A 20,963-nucleotide genomic window follows, 5' to 3' on the forward strand; every position below is an offset into this window, starting at 1 on the left:
TATTGAATCACCACGTGGAAAGTTACAAAGTTCTCAGGTTTATGTCTCAGTTATGCAATGCTCAAACATGCGTCCTTTCACCAGTGCCCATATTCCACCACCAAACAAAGAGAAAAAACCAAAACCAAAACAAAACAAAAATACCCAGTATACCTACAACCCCCCCATCCCCGCCCCCCCCGCATAACTGATAAATTTCACTTCCTTTTCTCTTTACCTTAATTACATTCCATATTTCAACACAAAACTCACTATTGTTGTTGGAGTTTCAACACAGAACTCACTATTCTTGTTGGAGTTTATCCCCCAAGAATACGGCCCTATTGACAAGGAAACATTTGATAGTTTTCCACTAATGAGAATGAAGAGATATAAAGTCGCAAGGCCGCAATAACGGCCACGCGGTTTAGGATTTCTGTATTTTAGTAATTAAGTCCAGGGAGATTTAAGTTGGAAATTGCATCATTTCCCTTCCTGGGGCAGCATGGAGCAAAAGCTTACTTCACAGTATGGAGACATGGCTGCAAGCACTCGCTGGGACCCCAAGTAATATAGCTGGCTCTGGATCCTGGTCATTCCGCAGCAAAGCGGCTGTGCAAAGGCATGGCCACCTGGGTCGAATCTCGGCGGAGCTCGAGTCGACACCAGACACCGTTTATATTTATATCTTTAAAACAGTCCTTGAAAATTAACACCCATTTTATGAAAGGGGACAACATTTAAAATCAGTTATGTCTACCTTACTTTGAAGTCAAATATTTCTTCTAGCTTTCTATTTTTCCTCCTTTTTATTAAAGGCCATTTTCACATGAGACAATATCTTCTGCTACAATATTTAAAACCTCAAGTTCCCTTTACCATAAGACACGCTTTGTTTTCCTAAAACTCTCTATTCATAAAGCACTCAAACTGTTTTTAAGAATATCATACTATAAAGCCATGACCAGCCTGAGTTGGTAATATCTCAGTAGTCCCAGCTCTCACTTCTGCTAAGGGGAGGGGGGCTGACTGTCTCAGGTTGTGCTCCTTTTTATTTTGCCATCTTATTTGTTCAGTGGAACCCTCCTACGAAGAGCCCATACTTGTGGTCTCATGTCACCTATCACCTATCTCTATACATGTGGTCTCTTGGAGCAATAGAGTGGAACCCTCCTACGAAGTGCCCGTGCTGTGGTCTCATGTAGTAATAGAAAAGCACGGACACATGGATTCTCATCCTACCACAGTTCTGAGTGTAAAATAGTGGTGACATTCACAAACCTGGTTTAAGATCCACCGTTTCACAGTGTCTAACACATGCATAGACCAGACAAATATTGATATATAGAATATGACAAAACTTTCGAGTGTAACAAAAACCAAACAGAAGCACACCATTCTGTAAATAGCCAAAAACCTTAGAATACTTACAGTTGACGATTACATACTACAGTTTTGCTCCAGCAAACTTTGCTCCTGTTGTAAATTAAGCTGAGCTTATTTTGTATCCTTAAAACCAGAATTTCTAGGAAAGCATATATCAAAGAGTTTAAAACACTCACATAGGTGATCATATCAAGCACTAATGTCAGATTTATGCCTAGGACTTAAGTCATGACTGTCTTTCAGACCTGGTATCAAAACTACCATAAAAGATAATTTGTCTTAATGAAATGCATTTTTATGCTTTATGCAAAATAATTAGCAGTACAGTCTTAAAATGCTTATTAAAATTATGGCTTTTGCCTTGCACTCGGCCAACCCGGGTTCGATTCCTCCGTCTCTCTCGGAGAGCTGGGCAAGTTACTGAGAGTATCCCGCCTGCATGGCAGAGCCTGGCAAGCTACCCATGGCATATCTGATATGCCAAAAACAGTAAGAACAAGTCTCACAACGGAGACATTACTGGTGCCTGCTGGAGCAAACCGATGAGCAATGCGATGACAGTGAAACAGTGATTCAGTGGTAAATTACTTTATTATATAACTAACTCCAAGTTATATACTTAATTTTATAGTTATATACTCAAAATTCTAAGGATCTTTTTTAATGACAATGTCTTCCAAATGGTTCTTAATTTATAAAAAAGCAAATATTATAGGATGTCTTATTATTCCATTCTTTTCATGGAATGACCGTTCCTCACAACTCATTGCTTCCTATCCAAAATTTTCCTTAGAGCTTAGCTCTGGGAAGCCTTGTTTCACAAAACATCTCACAAAACAATACCTACTTATTTATTTCAACATCATAGCTTTAGAACTTTCATGACAAATTTAATTCAATTACTTTAACATATTTGAGAGCCAGAGAGACAGGCCAGGGGGAGGGCACCTGCCTTGCATGTGGCTGAGCAGGTTCGATCCCCGGCACCCAACATATTTCCCCGAACACTGTCCGAGGGAACCCTGGGCACAAAGTCAGGAATAAGACCAGAGCATTGGTGTGTGTGACTCCAAAACAAGCAAACAAAAACTTACTTGGAGACAATTGTAGACTAATAAGCAATTGTGAGTAATAGAGAGATCTTGTCTCCAATTTCCCCCATTAGTAACTTGAGGCAGAGCAGAGCGATAGCACAGAGGGTAGGGCGTTTGCCTTGGGCGTGACCGACCCGGGTTCGATTCCTCCACCCCTCTCGGAGAGTCCGGCAAGCTACCGAGAGTATCCCGCCCCCACAGCAGAGACTGGCAAGCTACCCGTGGCGTATTCGATACGCCACAAACAGTAACAACAAGTCTCACAATGGAGACGTTACTAGTGCCTGCTCAAGCAAATCAATGAACAATGGGGCAACAGTGACAGTCCTACAGTGCTTTAATGAAACTGCCAGGAAAGACAACTTCCAGGCTGCTCCTATATTAAGGTGGCCTCTTCCAGTTAGGGTCAGGGCTGACTCTTCACAAGTAAACTGTAAGTCCTCCAGGGTTCGAGCTGCCTTGTTCTCCTTTCAACTTCACTAAGTTGCTGGGTGGAGTCCTTAGTCTACAATCATTAAAAATATCTCCAAAACCAGATATTTCTAAATATTGGTACATATGACTTCACAGCTGAACTCCAGCTTGTACTAAGGGCCTTTAATTCTATTTCAACCTGGCTCTAACTTTCCAGGATTTCACATACATACAGTACATTGACTACAAAGATAGTCTCTCTCTCTCTCTCTCTCTCTCTCTCTCTCTCTCTCTCACACACACACACACACACACACACACACACACACACACTCACTCACACAGACACAAACACACAGGATTTGAGAGACACTTAAAATGTTTTTGTATTGAATCATCATGAGTTACACAGTTATAAAGTTTTTCATGATTGGGTTACAGTTATAGTGTCCCAACACCCATCCCTTCAGCAGTTTGCATGTTCTCAATGTGTCCCCAGTTTCCCTCCCCCCTCCCCCATCTGCCTGCCTCTATACCTCTCTCTCTCTCTCTCTCTCTCTCTCTCTCTCTCTCTTTCTGCACTTTTTCTTTCTTTTTTTTCTTTCTTTCCTTCTTTCTTTTTCTTTCTCCCCTCCCCCGCTCAGCTCCTGTGGGCAGACACTGGGACACTCCCTCTCTGCTTGCCCAGGATGTGGGCGCCTCATGGAGGCAGGTCAAGGTGAGCCTAATGACTCTGGGCAGAACTGGACCTGTACCTGGAACTGACCGTCCTTCTGTCTGAAGTCTTCTCCATAGATTGGCTACCGACCCATCGCCCTCGGCTCCGGGCAAAGGAATGCAGCACAGTGCAGCCCTGGACCATGGATGCTTAAAGGTTCGGCTTCTTCCATGTGTTCGTCTGTCAGTTGACAGGTCTTAAGTTATACATCTGTATAACTGTACAAGGCGCATTCTGTGGTATCAGTGTGCATCCAAGCTCTTGATAACTAGGAGTGTGTGGTGGAGAAGCGGAAAAAAGCGAAGACCGGTGTGTCTGGTGATGAAGACAACAGGTTTGATTGCTCTTAATTACCTGAAGAAGTAAAAAAAACTGAAGAAAATTTCATTCTTCAGTTTTTCCTTAGAATTTTACTAATGTTCTTAGAAATGTGACATGTGATGTCATGCCACATTTCTAAGAACAAAGAGGTGCACACTCCTTCTTGCCAGACGGTAAGAAAAACACAAGCTTCACATAAAAGAACGTCCCCATTGCTGGATGGGTTCAGATCCTGCTTCGGTATTTAATAAACCATCAGGAGACTGTACAGGGCAAAGACCTGTGACACACTGGTGACGATGACCAAATGCCCGCAAGCTCTCGACAAGCTCAAGTTCGCCTACTTGTAGATGTTGCACGTCTCACAGGTCTCAGCGATAATGGTGGGGACCAGTCTGATCCTGACGCACTGCAGCATCCCCCCTGCACCAGGGCAGCAGAATTTCTCCCCTGGGCCTTGTAGGCAGCAGCAGAAGGGAAGTGAGGACCTGTGCTTCTCGGTCCTTTCAACATGGCTTCCAGGTTGAAAACTGGCTGTTCAGGAAGGTGACTAGGAAAGTCATCAACTTCAGAGACGCCCAGCTGTGTGAGCCCTACACCGGCAACATCCTGATGATGGGCCTCTGGACCTTCGGCTTCGTGTAGGGCACCAAGTGCTGAGAGCTCCCCCGAGGCACATGCAGGTGGTGAACACACAAAGGTGCCCAAGATGGACCAAGTCTGCAGCTGCCACACTCAGGGCCACGGCATGGCTACGGCCATTAGAGGGTCAGCACTGCAGCTTTAGGCTGCATTCAACCGCCTCCGGGTTTTCTTCTTTTGGTTTAGTTTGTTTCTTTCGCGGCCACACCCGGCAGTGCTCTGGGCTTACCCTGGCTCTGCATTTCAGAGATCTCTCCTGGAGGCCTCAGGGACATCTGGGGTCCCAAGGATTGAACTCCGGTTGGCCTCGTGCAAGACTCTGGCCTTTGCCAGAAGTTCTTGCACGTGCACGCACGCGTGCTGAGCATCTTTTTGCTATTATGCACCTCCATGGAGCGAGGGTAGAGCGCAGAGAGGCTCTGCGGACTCAGGCCGCTGTGCTGGGAGTCGGCTGGTGCTGACTGGACCCACACCTCACCTTAGAGGCTGTGTGACTTCAGGGGCACAGCACGGCGTTGCCTCTGCTGTCCCACCTGCGGCCACTGTGGGAGTTGCAGGCCAGCATCCTGGCTGCCTGCCACCATCTGACCCCTTGCAGAGCCCTGGGATCCCTGGCGGGTCCTCGCCAAGGCTCCTGTGCCCTTGTTGGCCTCAGGAGGAGAGAGCACATCTGGATTCAGATGACTGCGGCCCAGCAGTTCTTTCAAACGCTTGGCACTGGTGGTGGGATTCGTTTTGAAATGATACATGGGTAAAGCTCAACTATCAATAAGTTTGCAAATCACAGCTCTTTAATTAAATTAAATATTACTATAAGTTTTTTTTAAAAAAAGAACTGATCTCCCACTGGTCATTTGGTGGAGTTCTTAATTGATTTTATAATTTAAAATTTTCGATTAGTCACTGTGAATTATAGTTACTCATGCTTGGGGTGGAGGCATATTAGTATCTTAACACCAGTTCCTTCACTAGTGCACACTTCCCTCCGTGAATGCCCTCACCAACTCTTCACCTTCCACCAACCACTCAGTCTGCCTCTATGAGAGGTGTTTTTTTCACTTGAGTCACCGTAAGATCCATGGTTAAAAAGTTTTTCATCATTGGGTGTCGGTCATACAAGATTCCTTCACCAGTGTACATTTCCCACCAGCCATGTCTCCCGTTTCCCTCCTGCCATCCCCACTCCCACCCACCCAACTTGCCTCTACGGCACTCACACACTCTTCTTCCTCCCTCCCTCTGTCTTACCTTTTGGGTTTATGGTTTGCTATAAATGGTTGTCATGTCTGTCCCTTTATTCTCAGCTCTCAGTACTTGTGGGGAGTGACCTTTTCCAGCTATCATTGTCATAATGGTCGTCTCTCTCTTCTAACTGCTCCCCCGTGCCCACATGCACACTGCTAGCAAGCTCCCAACCACGGACCAGACCTCCTGCCTGAGAGGAGATATTTTAAAAATAACTTTAAAATTTATTTATTGATTGATTGATTTTACTCAATCACTGTGACATACAGCTACTAAGTTGTTTGTGATTGGGTTTCAGTCACACAATGTTCCAACAACTGCTGCACAGGATGGGAGGCCCAAGAGAGCTCCTCACTCCTTCCACTCCCCTAAACTACTACACAAACTCTGGAGATTTTTTCTACAGGGCTCTAGAAAATAGCATCCTCTACTATGCCTGTTCCTGGAAACGTGAACCCAGTTCGTTGGGGAGCACAGCCCTGGTTGCCTCATTTCCTGCTGCAGACCAGTTTCCCAGACCTCACATTTCCGTGGACTCACTCGCTGCACTCAAGGTTCCTGCCTCTCCAGCACCGGTGCTCAGGTCTCCTGGACACATGGGTGCATGCAAACACTCATACAGGCTTCCTCGGTAAGTGTTTTGTCTACGGCTATTGTGGTCGCATTTGCTTCTCCATTTTGGCTACTATTTGCATGGGAAGTCTTTTTCCATTTTTTTGACCTTTGTGTGTCTGTAGAGCTGGAGAATTCCCTGTAGACAATATAAAGTGGTTACTGGCTTTTGTATTTGGCTTTTTGTATTTGGCTACTTTATGTTTTTTTTTTATTGGGGAAAGTTAACTTTTATTAAAAGTAATTGCCATTTGAGAAGGAGTCACTGTTGCCAGTAAGAAAAATAATCCTCTGTCCAGAGCAGTGACTCAGATCCTTGAGAGCATGTTTTGCACATGGGTCTCCTGTGTAGGGTCCCTGGCACCTCTTGGCCCCCTAAGTTCCACCAGGAAGTCCCCAAGCAAACAGCTGGGACTCTTTCTCAGGTACCACTGAGAATGGCCCAAATAGCAGAAAGGGAAAAATGTCATGTATGTCTTACTTTTCTTGGTTTTCTATTTTTCTTACTGCCTCTGTTTTCTGTATGTGTATGTTAGCATAGTGTGTATCACTTATTTTATTCTGTGTATACATTATAGGGTTCTTTGTTTGTTTGTTTCACAGATAAAGCATTTTCTATCTAGTGTTATGGTGACATGGTGTAATCTGAAGTCAGCTTCAATCAACATTTGTTTCTTCAGTGCATCGCTTCCCAAATCTGTTATGGATGTAACAATATATTGAGAGCACTGTTATTCAATAGAGTTCTGCAAGTGGCTGCCACAGAAATTAAGCAAGAAAAAATTAAAGTGTTCAAATTGGCAAAGTCAAATTTACTATTTACAGATGACATATCAAGAACCCTGAGACTGCAAAACCAATCACAAATTAAACACTCCTAGAAGCAATAAATCCTCACAGTAAAGTAGCAGCTTACACAAGCAAACAGGAAAATCTTTTGTGATTTTATATGTAAGCAATGTTATAAGAGGGATATAAATTTAAAAATCCCGCTTCTAATTATGAAAAAAATTAGGTAACACTGAATCAATTTTTAAAAAGGAGGGGGAAGATTTACTTATTAAAACCTGCAAAGCACTGCAAGAAATATTGTATGTATGAACCCATAAAGGCTTCTCTGAATAACTCCTCAAAACAATATATTTATATAGTAAAGTAGCAAGCTACAAAACCAATACACAGAACCATAATTTATTCTTACATGTAAACAAACAAGCAAACATAAATACAGAATAGTAATAAACCAAATTGCAATTATGTGAAAAACAAAAACCCCTCAGTTTAACAAAGGAGTTAAAAGACCTATTTAGTTCAAATTCCAAAACTTCTGAAAGAAATTTAAAGTGAAATACTCAGCCACTGCCATGCTCCAGGCCGCTTTCCGGTACACAGCTTAGGACACTTACTACCTTTTTCCCATAATTTTTGCACCATATTTGATGGAGTTCAAATATGGTGTGAACCATGGGAACACCTGTAAGGGTGATTGGAAGCCACTCTAAAAGTCTCCATCCCTCACTGAGAGCCCGGCAATCTACTGAGAGTACCCCGCCAGCACAACAAAGCCTGTCAAGCTATCTGTGGTGAATTCGATATGCCCAAAACAGTAACAACAATGGGCCTCATTTGCCTGACACCGAAAGAGCCCCCCAATATGGCAGCTGTAAGAAGGATGAGCAAGGAGAGCCTGATAAAATCTCAGGGACGAACTAGACTGCCAAAACGAAGAAAGACATATATGACTGTCTGTTTCAAAGCAAGTACACTGGCATAGGGAGCATCCACCAAGGACCTGATGGTGCAAGCACAGAAGATCAAGTATGACATCCTTGGTCTGACTGAAACAAGAGGGCATCAATCACATCAGGCCAATTTCCACACTGGAGAAGAACTGTCCCTTGGAACATGTGACAACAGAGGCGTCGGTGGCGTCAGTGTCTTTGTCAACAAGAACTTAGCCAGGAGCATTGATTGATTCAAATGCCTAACAACCTGAATCGGATGATTATGCTTGAATAGATGTGGCTCACTGCTGGCAATTTCTATGTTTGTCACCTATGCATCAATATACAACTACGATGAAGAAGAAATTGAGAAGTTCTATATGGAGCTGGAGAAGTCTTATAAAGAAGACCACACCTTCTACAAGATCATTGCTCATGACTTTAATGCCAAGATAGGACCGAGAAGGTCGCCCAAAGAACTCACATTGGGTCCCATGGCCTAGAATGGAACGAACAGGGTGAGAGACTGAGTTAATCATGTCGACTAAGACCATCCACAGTAACTCACAGTTCCAGAAGGCTGAATCGAAACGTTGGACATGGGAGTCTCCTGGTGGACAGTTGCACAACGAAATTGACCACATCATATTCAATTGAATGTTTTACCTGACCGATGTCACTGTTGTCCTGATATTCCAAATGGGATTGGACCACCTTCATCCAAAATTCTGCTTCACAGAGCAGGGAGAAAGGACTGCAGAGTTTAAGTTTACGAAGAAAACTCCCAGAATGACCACCGACTGGGAGCTCTTTGGCACTATTGAGGCAACGTGGGAAGATGCTACCGTTGACAACATCGATGAGGAATACGATCTACTGGTTCAGCACCTCCATGATTGCGTGAAATATGGCAAGATTGGGAAAGACACAAACCGACTTCTGCCTTTGGAATCTCTCGAACTCATTTGCCAATGTGGTTTGGCACGAGCCTCAGGCAACCAGAAGCTAATGTCCAAGGTCACAAAGCTGTGTAGAAAAGCAATAAAGGAAGACCTCAAAGAGAGAAGAGCAGCAGTATTGGCCAATGTGGCAGAAGCCAGAAAAAGTATTCACAATGCTCACCTGTCCTTCGCCATCTACAAGACCAAGATGACTGCTCTCCACCATCCTTATGGATCGATCACATCTTCCAGAAGGGCAATGGAGAGGATTACTCATGACTTCTACTCTGATCTCTTCGACAGCCATGTCCACCTGCCCACATACCAAATTCCGCAGGATGGATATGTCGTTCCCAACGTCCTCCCTTCCAAAATCTGACACGCCATTTTGTCGGTAAAGACAAGTACGGCATCTGGTCCAGACAAGGTCAGACCCAAACACCTGAAGAATCTCCCATCAGTACTCGTCAATACACTTGCTCAGCTCTTCACACGCTACCTGTCCGAATGCAAGTTTCTGTCCCCAAGGAAAACCAGCAAGACCATTCTGTTGCACAAGAAGGGAGACATCCACAACATTGGCATCTATTGCCCAATCTGCCCGTTACCCATCGTCTACAATTTGTTTACTCGAGTCATCCTGAATAGAATAAGCAGAACACCAGATGAACCATGTGAGCAAGCTGGGTTCCAAAAAGGATTCAGCACGATCAACCATATCCACACAGTGACCAAACTCAGTGAAGTTTCACGAGAGTTCAAGATGCCACTCTGTCTAATGTTCATCGATTTAAAGAAGGCCTTCGATTCTGTTGAGACTGAAGCAGTCATCGAAGCCCTAGCCACACAAGGCGTTCAAAGTCAGTACATCAGGATCCTCCTCGAGCTGTATGATGGATTCACCACCAGGATCTCACCATTCTACAAGGAAGTGAGGGGTCGGCAGGGTGATACCATGTCACCAAAACTCTTCAGGGACACCCGCGAGAACGTCATGCGATGACTAGAACAGGAAGGAATGGGAGTGAAGATAGACAGTCGGCAACTACACCACCTCCCCTTCGCTGATGACATCTTTCTCATATTGCCAAATATTAGCAAAGCGGCACAGATGCTGGCCGACTTCAACCACGATTGAGGAAAATCAAAATGAGCCTGAACCAGGTGGCAAGAAGGCAATAATAAAACAGTAGAAATTAACAAGCTGGAATCTCAAAAGACAATCCAAAAGATCAATGAAACAAAGAACTTGTTCTTTGAAAAAAATAAAGAAAATAAATGACTAGCAAGACTTAAAAAGAAAGAGAGAATCCCAATAAACTGAATCAGAAATGAAGGGGGGGGACATCACAATAGAAACCACAGAAAATCAAAGGATCATCAGAGATTACCTTGAGAATCTTTATGCAACAAAACAAGACAAACTTGAAGAAACAGATAAATTCCTATATTACTGTAAACTCCCAAGGCTGAACCAAATTTGAAATACCTGAACAGACCTATTACTATTGAAGGAATTGAAATGGTAATCAAAGTTTTCCCAGAAAATATAGCCCAAGCCAAATTGTATTCACCGGTGAATTCTTTTAAACCTTTAAAGAGGACCTACTATCAATCCTTTCAAAGTTTTTCCAGGAAATTGAAGAAACACTCCCAAACAGTTTCTATGAGAAAAATATCACCCTGATAACAAAAGCAGAGATAGTAAAAAAAAGCAAAACAGTGAAAATTATATTCTGATATCCCTGGTGAGCATAAGGGATAGATCCTTAGAGAAGATCCTTAGCAGTTCATCAAAAAGATCATACACCACGACCAAGTAGGACTCATACCAGGGATGCAAAACTGGTATAACATTTGTAATTCAATCAACATAATACACCATATTAATAAAAAGAAAAGATGACAACCATATAATCACATCAATAGATGCAGAGAAAGCATTTAACAAGATCCGGTACCCATTCATGGTAAACACCCTCAACAAAATGGGAGTTGGAAGAAATTTCCTCAATTCAGTCAGTCATCTCACATAAGCCCACAGCAAGTATTATTACAGATGGTGAAAAACTAAAAAGCTTTCCCTCTGAGATTAATTACAAGACAAGATTGCCCTCTCACGACTGCTATCTAATATAGTACTGGAAGTACGTCCTGTAGCAATTAGGCAAAAACAAACAGAAAAAAGATATCAAGGGCATCCAGATATGAAAGAGAGAAGTCAAGATTGAACTATTTGCAGAAAATAGGAAAAAATTCTACAAAAAAAAAAAAAAAGCTCCTAGAAGAAGCCATCTTCGGGGCTGGAGCAATGGCACAGCGGATAGGTTGTTTGCCTTGCATGCGGCTGACCCAGGTTCGATTCCCAGCATCCCATATGGTCCCCTGAGCACCACCAGGGATAATTCCTAAGTGCAGAGCCAGGAGTAACCCCTGTGCATTGCTGGTGTGACCCTCCCCCCAAAAAAAGAAGGCATCTGCGGAAATTCTCACATCTTTGGAAGGTAAGCAGTTAAAAGGAACTTTGAATATTTTTTAACTAAATTGTTAGTGATTAATGCCTCTGAATTACTCGTTCTAATTTTGACATTCTTTTTATGTTTTGTATCCCTAAATCAGATATGTAAATAGTTACACTACCACTACCAATTTATTTATCGGATGGGGGTGTAGGGAGAGAAGTCCACAGTCCCTTGTGGTGCTTAGGGTCTACTCCTGACTCTGGGTATGGTGCTACTCCTGGCATTTCAGAGAGGATGTATGTGGTCCTGGGGAATAAACCTAGGTCAGACACATTGGAAGCAAACCTCTTAACTCCTGTGCTATCTCTGTTTCCCCGTTTTCTAACAGATGCAGTTGATTTCTGAGTTTTTCCTGCTGGCATTGCTTTACTCACAATGACTTTTTTCATGTTCATAATTTAAAAGATTTTCTAACTTTACTTGTGACTTCGTCTCACCATAGTTATTTAGAAGTTTGCTCATTTTGGTGATCAATGCATTGTGGTTATAGAGTGATTTTCTCTATCCGTGATGTTGTTCTTATTCTGAAGTTCATTCTGGTAGCAATCTAGCCAGTTCAGATTTCACTGATTAGTGTTTGCATGGTATGCCTTTTTCAGTGATTTTTTTTGTTCCTTATTTTTCTTTCTTTTTCTCCCTTTCTCCCTTCTCCCTTCTCTTCCTTCCTTCCTTCCTTCCTTCCTTCCTTCCTTCCTTCCTTCCTTCCTTCCTTCCTTCCTTCCTTCCTTCCTTCCTTCCTTCCTTCCTCCCTCCCTCCCTTCTCTCTTTCTTTCGCTCTCTCTCTTTCTTTCTTTCTTTCTTTCTTTCTTTCTTTCTTTCTTTCTTTCTTTCTTTCTTTCTTTCTTTCTTTCTTTCTTTCTTTCTTTTTTTCTTTCTTGGCATTTATAGTCGGTTTCTTGTTGGCATCATTTGTTTTGCTATTGATTTTTTAAAATCAACTGTTAGATAATTTCTGACTGATATTTGTAGATAATTTTAAACCTAGTTATTCATATGGCAAAATTAAAATTTGCTAATTGTTTTCTATTTTCTAATTTTTTCTTTGATCTCTTCCACCTCTTAATGACAGAGGAATAGTGTTATTCTCTATCCTTCTTAGGGTGAATAGATGATTCTGTGTTACCCCAAATTTCTCTTTGCTTGAAAAACCATTAAGATTTCTTTGGTTCATACAGATTTTTTTTGTCTTTTTGTTAAGGGTTGGAGTGACTCTCTGTCTCCATGTTTTTCACCATAGGCGCAAGCAGAGCTTCTATAGACTTTTTTGAACCTATCTCATATCTCAAACTACAATGTCTTTGTTTCCTGACTTTTCTGAATTCTGTAGTTTGGAATTAACCTTCTTACTTGATGATTCTTTAGCCCTCTGACTTGCATCCCACATCTTTAAAGTTCAGGAAAAAAATGTAATTAAAGTTTGCGCATGGCATGTTCTGTTTATCTGAAATATTTTTAAAGTTTTACCTTTGCTATTGTTTCTGCCTTTTGAGAGAAAAGTTTATTTTTGGCTTGGGGCCCACCCTGAGAACTACTCAGAGATTAATCCTGATTCTGACACTGTGCTCAGGAATCATGCCTGGTAATGCTGGGGGCCCGTAGGGGGTGTGGGAGATGGAACCTGGTTTGCCACGTGAAAGCTGAGTGCCTGAACCATTATGCTTTCTTTCTGGATCTTCTACCATATTTAACTAGTATTGCACATATTTAACTTATGTTGCATATATTTGACTAACATGCAGATGATGCGGGACAAACACGTACACTAATAGGATACTCCTTTGAAGAATTATAAATTACTAAATGAAGTAACTTGGTTTTATGATCTACAGAGGATAGTTATCTACTACTAACACTAGTTTAAAAACCTTATAGATTTTAGTAAAGGTGTTAAAATTGGTGTCTAATTTTTTAAGGATTTAATGTGGGGAAGATTATTTGAATGTGGATATTTAGCTGGGAGTGATTGCTTTATTTTATTCAAGATTTCATGACTGTATACATAAATTTTGACAAGTGAATTTTCATTTTTCAGGCTCTGTTTTATTACCAAAAATGAGTTTTCAGCTTCAAAATGTATTATTTTGTGGATTCAACAATTGGTGCTGCATATACAGAAAAGAATGTGTTCGACCTTTGATTTAATTTAACTGCCGACTGCATCAAAGTAATTTTTGTCACAAAACTTTTATATTTCATATTGGTAAGCAAATTTTTGTTCTTCAATGCTGGTTGGAAAATTGCTACGTGTCTAACATGGTTGAAAAATACTAATACCACAATTTTATTTTTTCTAATTTTTAAAAATAATTTTATGCTATTTATCATGACTGAAATGGTTAGTACTATATAGAACATCGTATTCACATATAAGAATGCTAGTTTTTTGGAATATATATTTTATATATTAATATATACTATATCAAATGTATGCACATTATTTATTTATTATTTTATGTATTGTGTGTCAACTGACATGACACCTGACTTCCACTTGCATACGTAAAATCTAAATACATTATTGAAGTTTGTTTTGGCCTCACACCCTCATGTACGTAATTATATTTTTTTACTGTATTAACTTTTAGAAACGTTATGGGTTTAGTTGTCATTTTACATACTATCATCTTAAGGTATTTGTTTTATTTTTATTGTTTTTCTGCTTTTGAAAATTTTGATGTGAGTCTATATTTTCCCTGTGCCATACCTCTTCTGGGATGTCAGTATTCGCTTTTAATGCTGCTAATGTGTTTTGTTGCAAGAGCCAGCGTTGGTTCTAATTAGAAGTTGTGGTTTCTGTAGTTATTTTAATTCAGATTGTCATTTAGTGTTTTCTAATGACTAGAGCTATATTTTGTGCACAAAAAGGAGTAAAGACAAAAAACCAATTCCTTCCGTCTCTTTCTTCTTTCTCTTTTTTTCTTTCTAATTCTGTTCTCTAGAAGTTATTGTCACTAAACCCTGTGGCATTAGTAAAAATTACAGAAAAAATAATCTTTTCCTAAACAACAAATCGTAAATGATTATTTTCTAAATGTAAAAATTAAGTCTACTTATAAATATATACTTTATTGTCTTTAAGTATAAGACCCTTCATCACCCAATTTTGCCCCTTAGAAGGCTTTTTTCGGGGACTGGAGCCATAGCACAGCAGGTAGGGCATTTGCGTTGCACGTGGTCAACCTGTGTTCAATTCCCAGCATCCTATATGGTCCCCTGAGCACCGACAGGAGTAATTCCTCAGTACAGAGCCAAGAGTAACCCCTGTGCATAGCCGGGTGTGACTCAAAAAGAAAAAAAAGAAAAAAAAAGCCTTTTCACTCACTGCTCTGCTTGGCTCAGTCTTTAGTCTCTCTCTTCAGCAGTGGTGAGGCAGATGTCTCTGCCTTGGGAAGAGAAATTTATGGTTTGTTTCCCTTACCAAGCACAAAATATGTTGGAGAGGCGGGTGGGGTGGCAAAGCTATTGCTGCTGGCATCTTCCACATGGATATCTCTCTCTGTTGGTGACCACCGTCCTTCCTAGATTGCCCTCCAGTCACCATGCAAAGGCTACCAGTGTCAAGTTTGATGAAACCTGTGCCCTTGCCAGTTTCCAAATCAATCTGAATGGTGTCATTTACCTTCATGAGAGGATCTGGGTACTGAATGGTGCGAGTACTGTGTGTCACTAAGTGAGGGATTCCTTTGATGCCCACAAAGATCTCACACACTTTGCACAGCTTGTACTTAGCCTCCTTAGTAGTAATGCGATGAACAGCAAAGAAAGTGACCTCTGGTCTCATAGGTCAGCTGGAAATTCTCTTCTATCTTATCAATACTGTTGACATCCATTAAAGCTGCCAGACAGGTTATATCAGTTTGAAACTTGCCATCAATCTTAACCAACCACTGAATGCAGATGATCTTCCCCTTGTCTCCTGTTAAGAACATACTTAAGTCTGTTTCTTAGGAAAGGGATGTGTTGGAAGATACTCTCTCAGATATTGAAGGCCAATGTGTGGACGAAGAGCAAATACTGACCATGATAAATGGTCAGTTTATCAACCATCCAGTGCTTTGGAGCTGCCATACACTTCTTGGGACACAAACCATGGATGTGCTAGAAAGGGAAAGAGTAACTAAATCTCTTTCTTGTTTAGTTACTATCACTAGAGCATCTTTTCTAGAATCCAGAAGTTAGGTCACCAAAGAGCTCTTTTTTTATCTATTTATTTGTTTATTTATTTATTTGCCTTTTGGGTCACACCCAGAGATGCTCGGGGGTTATTCCTGGCATTTTACTCAGAAATTACTCCTGGCAGTGCTCAGGGGACCATATCGGTTCCTGGGAATTGAACCCGGGTAGGCCGCCTGCAAGGCAAATGCCCTACCCGCTGTGCTGTTGCCTCCAAAGAGCTCTTTTAAAGGTTTTTGTTTTTGTTTTTGTTTTTAGTCCTAAAGCTTCTGTCTCTTGTTTGGTAACTGGAAATAAAGTGATTAGCCAGGGAAGTGAAATAATAATGAAAATAGATTTCAGTAAAACATTGCCAGGCCCTCAGTGTTCCCTTGTTCCAAGGACTTGCTTTATAATTTTCTACTCTGTTTCTATATCCTCGTGTTCCTCAATATCAAGTCCAGAAAATTCAGGACTCATAGATTATGGTTATGCTAGGAACATTTTCCTTATAAAGTTAAAAATAACTACCAATATGCACATAACAAGTCTTATAAACAAATAACCTTAGAATATAATTGTATCACTTTGTAGACTTTCATAGACAATTGTCAAGCAGTTAACCGAGCTTTGTCTGAGGGAGCGTCGGGGCTGCAGGACTGACTGGCGTCCAGGGGCTGGCACAGAGGAGCACTCGGCTGTCATTGGACAGCAGCCCCCAAGCCCTGTCGTGCTCATCCCACAGTCTCCAGTGTCAGAAAATGTTTCTGCGGCTTGTTTTGGACTGACTATAACGACAAATGTTTTGTCTATGATAACAGAGAGGCAGAGTAACATGCCTATTGGTACAGACACAATAAAGCTGAGTCAAGTGCGACTCTACAGGTAAGATCTCACAGCACACTTGTTAGAACGAAAACTTCTCCATGGGGAAAGCTTTGGTATTGGGACTATTCCGTCACAGTGATTTTATTTTAAATAGAATCATTTCTAAGATTGAAGTCACATCAGTTCACACAATGTTTACATAATATAAACTTTCAGAGTTTCATTTTTTAGCTGGACAAAAGGAATAAAACACACCAGAGCCTAGTAACCACCAATTTCTCCTTCTGCCTCTTCCTCATCTCCCAACATTTCTAGTAACAACCAACTTTGGGTGAGACTCTCAAGGTTTCTTTTTGTTCATTGACTTTGTTTAGAGTGATGCAGGAGTGATGCCATAGGCAATTGTCTTTCTCTTTCTGACTTCATTCCTTTAGCGTAATCTCCACAGGCCCTGTCCTGTCCATGTTAGTACAGATCTACACTGGGTGGTCTTTAGGGGCTGCTCTGGGTTCTGTGCTCGGGGGTCACTCCTAGTGGTTCTCAGGATTGAAGAAGGGTTATTTGCATGCAAGGCAGGGCATTAGCTCTTGTACTATCTCTTCAGCTGCTGTGAAATCCTATTTAAAAAATTATTTTCTCTTCAAATTTGAACAGTAAGATGGAATATCTTTTATTTTGGCATTTAGATTTAAAGTTTCAAGTACACTTTAATCAATTTAAGACATATAAATTTATTGATTTCTATGTGTATGGAATGTTATGTGAATATTTTTACTATGCAAGTGTATATGAAAATATTTAAAACAATTTTACTTCTATTTATAGGACTCAAGTTATGAGTGATGCATGTCAGAAAGTATTGGATTTCTTTATGCCTTTAAATCATGTGGAGGTAGTAGGGAGAAATTTATCCTAGGTGTGGTTTCAGGCTATTCCCTGATTTAATATAAATGCTCCGCTAAAGGCTGACCAGAGCCGATCTGGGCCCTAGCCCTAGTAGCTCAGGCCTTTGTGGGTGCCAGCTGGCCACATGTCTCGGAGGGCACTCACTGGCACAGGAAATGGCTCAGTTCCAAGCACAGCTTCCTAGTTCTAGTGAGTTTGTGGGACTGGGTCATGATTTTCTTAAGCTATACCTATTCAAATAGTATAATTCAGTTCAATATGTCATATAAACTTATTCACATGAAATAAGAAAATCACTTAAAATGTTCAGTATTGCTATTCTAATAATCAAATTTCCAAAATTTTATTAAATCAAAATGCTTATTTACTTAGTCTATTTCAGTGCCTACTCTCACAGAATTTCTTTTTAAAGCAGTACCCTTGAGGCCTAGAAATAATACAGTGGGAAGGGTAGAAGGCACTTGCTTGCATTTAACCCACATGGGTTGGAACCCATCAGTAATCCTGAGCGTTGCCAGGAGTGACACCTGAGCATAGAGCCAGATATAAGCCCTCAGCACACCCGGGTGGGGCCCCAAAATCAACCGGCCAACCAACCAAACAAACAAACAGACCCCTTTACCAAATTTTAAAAAAATAGAGAAGACACAATCATGGGAGTAATAATTTTACAGTTGATGTTAATTATTCATATATATTTTTAAACAGATGTTAGAAGCAATAAAATAGATCAGTTCAGCATACTAGTCAAAACTGAATCAAATTTGCATAGAAGAAAAATCAAGTGACTAAAATACCAAACTAATGATCAACTCTGGATTGTCACTTTTTTTCTGATTTATAAGAAGTTTTTTTGATGATGACTAGAGGGGGGTTAATTTTCTCAGCAATACTCAGAAAGATTTCAGTATAGCAGATATTGCTTATGCAATTCACAAATGGGAAACTTACAAAATTTAAAAGGGTTGAAACATTTGTATGAAGAATTATTGCAATCTTAGAACTCATTAATTAGGAATATAAACAGTCACTAAGATATTTTTGAATTTATATTAAAATTAGTTGTTTGAAGTCTATTTAAACTTAATACTTATTTCACATTATTGTAGATTATACTAAGACTAATATTTAATGATTGCCTATTTGAGTAATTTGTTGAAGTTATTTATTGTGTTGATTTAAATTTTCTGCAGGTTTAGTTTACATTATAAAAAGCAAAGAAGGTACTCGATCATTGTATGACTGAAAAGCAAGCACGAAAGTTTGTAAATCTGTAACTGTACCCCATGGTGATTCACTAATAAATAACCAAAAAAGCACAGAAGTTTCTTGATCTCAAGATTAAGAGGAGCGGAGGAAGACCACTTTTAGTGGAGGCCATGGTGCAGTGCGGTGGAAAAGAACATTTTTAAAGTAATGCCTATGCCTGGCCCATCCCAAATCCAGGTCAGAAAAGAAGTGGGCATGGTTTTGGAGAGAACAGCTTCTAATGCCAGTTAATCTCACCTTCCATATCCCGTAAGACCCACACCATCATCTAAGACTTTTATGATGAACTTTCACCAGGGCAGTCCGGCTACCCCTTACATATTAAGCCAATAGCCCTTTTGCCCCTACTCTAATCAATGCCAATCCAAAATAATGGTGAGCGCGAGAAACAATATAGCCCCAATCAAAATGTAACTGTTTAGGCCAAAATCAACATTCACTGAATCAGCACAAGAGGCCCCACACAAGATACTCAGGAGCAGCAAAGAGAAAAGCACTTCAGTTGGAGGGGAAAGACGAGACCACCACTCACCGAGCTTCTCTCCCCGTCAGGAAGGAGGGTTACTGAGTGTATTGGGAGAAAACACCTCCAGACCACCACGGGCACCAGCGGGAAACAGTGCAGAAGCCCCCACGGGGAGTGGATGAAGATAGGAGACCCGGAGCCTCAACAAAGAATAGCTGCACACAGTCTCTCTAGTAAAGATTTCAGAGACCTAATGGTGAAGATGCTTAACAGCTCAAAGGAACAGTGAAAAGGACATCCAAAAAAATACAGGTGGATATGAGAGAAATAGTGGAGCCAAGAAAATACAGAAGAAAATGAGAAAAAAAGAAAACTACACTTGTCATTAATAAAAAAAAAATGGTAGATGAAATGAAAAACACTATGGGTGCTCTCAACAGTAGAGTGACAGTAGCCAAAGGCAGAATCAGTGACCTTGAAGATAAACTGCAGAATCATCCAGTCAACAACAGAAGATTGAAAAAGGATCTCAAGATAGCTCAGGGGTGGGCAAGAAAACTCTGAGATGAATTCAAGAGGAAGAACACAAGAAACATCATAGTTTCAGAAGAACAGGGAGGCAACCCTAAGGAAATTGTTGCATCATTCCTGAAAAGTTCCCAGAGCTGGGGAATACAGGCATCCAGATCCAAGAAGCCCGCAGGGACCAGATAAAAGAAACCTAAAAAAAGACTCCAAGACATATCATAATCAGAATGAAGTATACCATAGAGATACAGTACTGCAAACAGCAAGATCAGCAGACTTGTTAGATGAAACCCTCTGCGTCTGAAGATAGTGGGGGGATATAGTGAAATAACCCGATGAAATGAATGCCTTACCAAGAATACTTTACCTGCATAGACTCTCATTCATACTTAAAGGAATAATACAAAACTTCATGGATAAACAACAGGTAAGGTACTTCAGAGGCTCAAAACCAACTTTTAAAGATGGACTGAAGGACCTACTGCAAGGCAAGACAAACCACACAAACTTGTACAAAAAAGAAGGCACATAACCCCATGACATTAATCTCTCTCAATGTCAAGGGTCTAAATGCATCAATTAAGAGAAACAGAGTGCAAAATGGATTAAAAAAATGAATCCAACATTTTACTGCCTACAAGAAAAATATTTTAAAGAGAAAAAACGGACTCAAAGTAAAATGCTGGAAAGCAAATCTTCAAACAATTCCTTCAAAGAGGCTGGTGTGGCCATACTCGGATTCGACAACATAGATTTTAGGCTGAAAAAAGGTTAAAAGGGACATCAAAGCCATTATTATAATTATCAGGAAGAGATTAACTCCTAAACATTTATGCACCCAATGACGACAGCAAAATACTTAAGATTAATCTGAAGGCCTCATGTTTTGTTAGCCTACAAGATGGAACTTTTAGCCCTACCTCAAATGTGCTTCCTTTGGATCTTGGTCATTTAAAGGTAAATAAAACTGATAGCTATGTTATAATTCAACATCTATTTGTGTGTTTTTAATTTTATATCATGACATTTCACCTTTATTTGTAGATTTATGGTTGATATTAGGATTTGGAAAATATTTCCCAGTGAAACTTGTAGTTCCATTTTATTAGCTAGTTCTCAAAATGACAAAATAAATGTACTTTCAGGAATACCTTAAAATATTCACACCAGTGCTGCAGTTTTTAAGTTTTATATACACCTGCAAAGTAGTTTGGGG

General features: G+C 40.6%; 1 pseudogene; it reads right to left on the bottom strand.

Moving 5' to 3' along the window:
- Nucleotides 1-14,916: 14,916 nt before the first annotated feature.
- Nucleotides 14,917-15,666, bottom strand: LOC129402009 (40S ribosomal protein S4-like; annotated as a pseudogene).
- Between the last annotated feature and the right edge of the window lie 5,297 nt (nucleotides 15,667-20,963).

The sequence above is a fragment of the Sorex araneus genome, chromosome 1, assembly GCF_027595985.1.
Source record: "Sorex araneus isolate mSorAra2 chromosome 1, mSorAra2.pri, whole genome shotgun sequence".
In the NCBI taxonomy this organism is placed as follows: domain Eukaryota; kingdom Metazoa; phylum Chordata; class Mammalia; order Eulipotyphla; family Soricidae; genus Sorex; species Sorex araneus.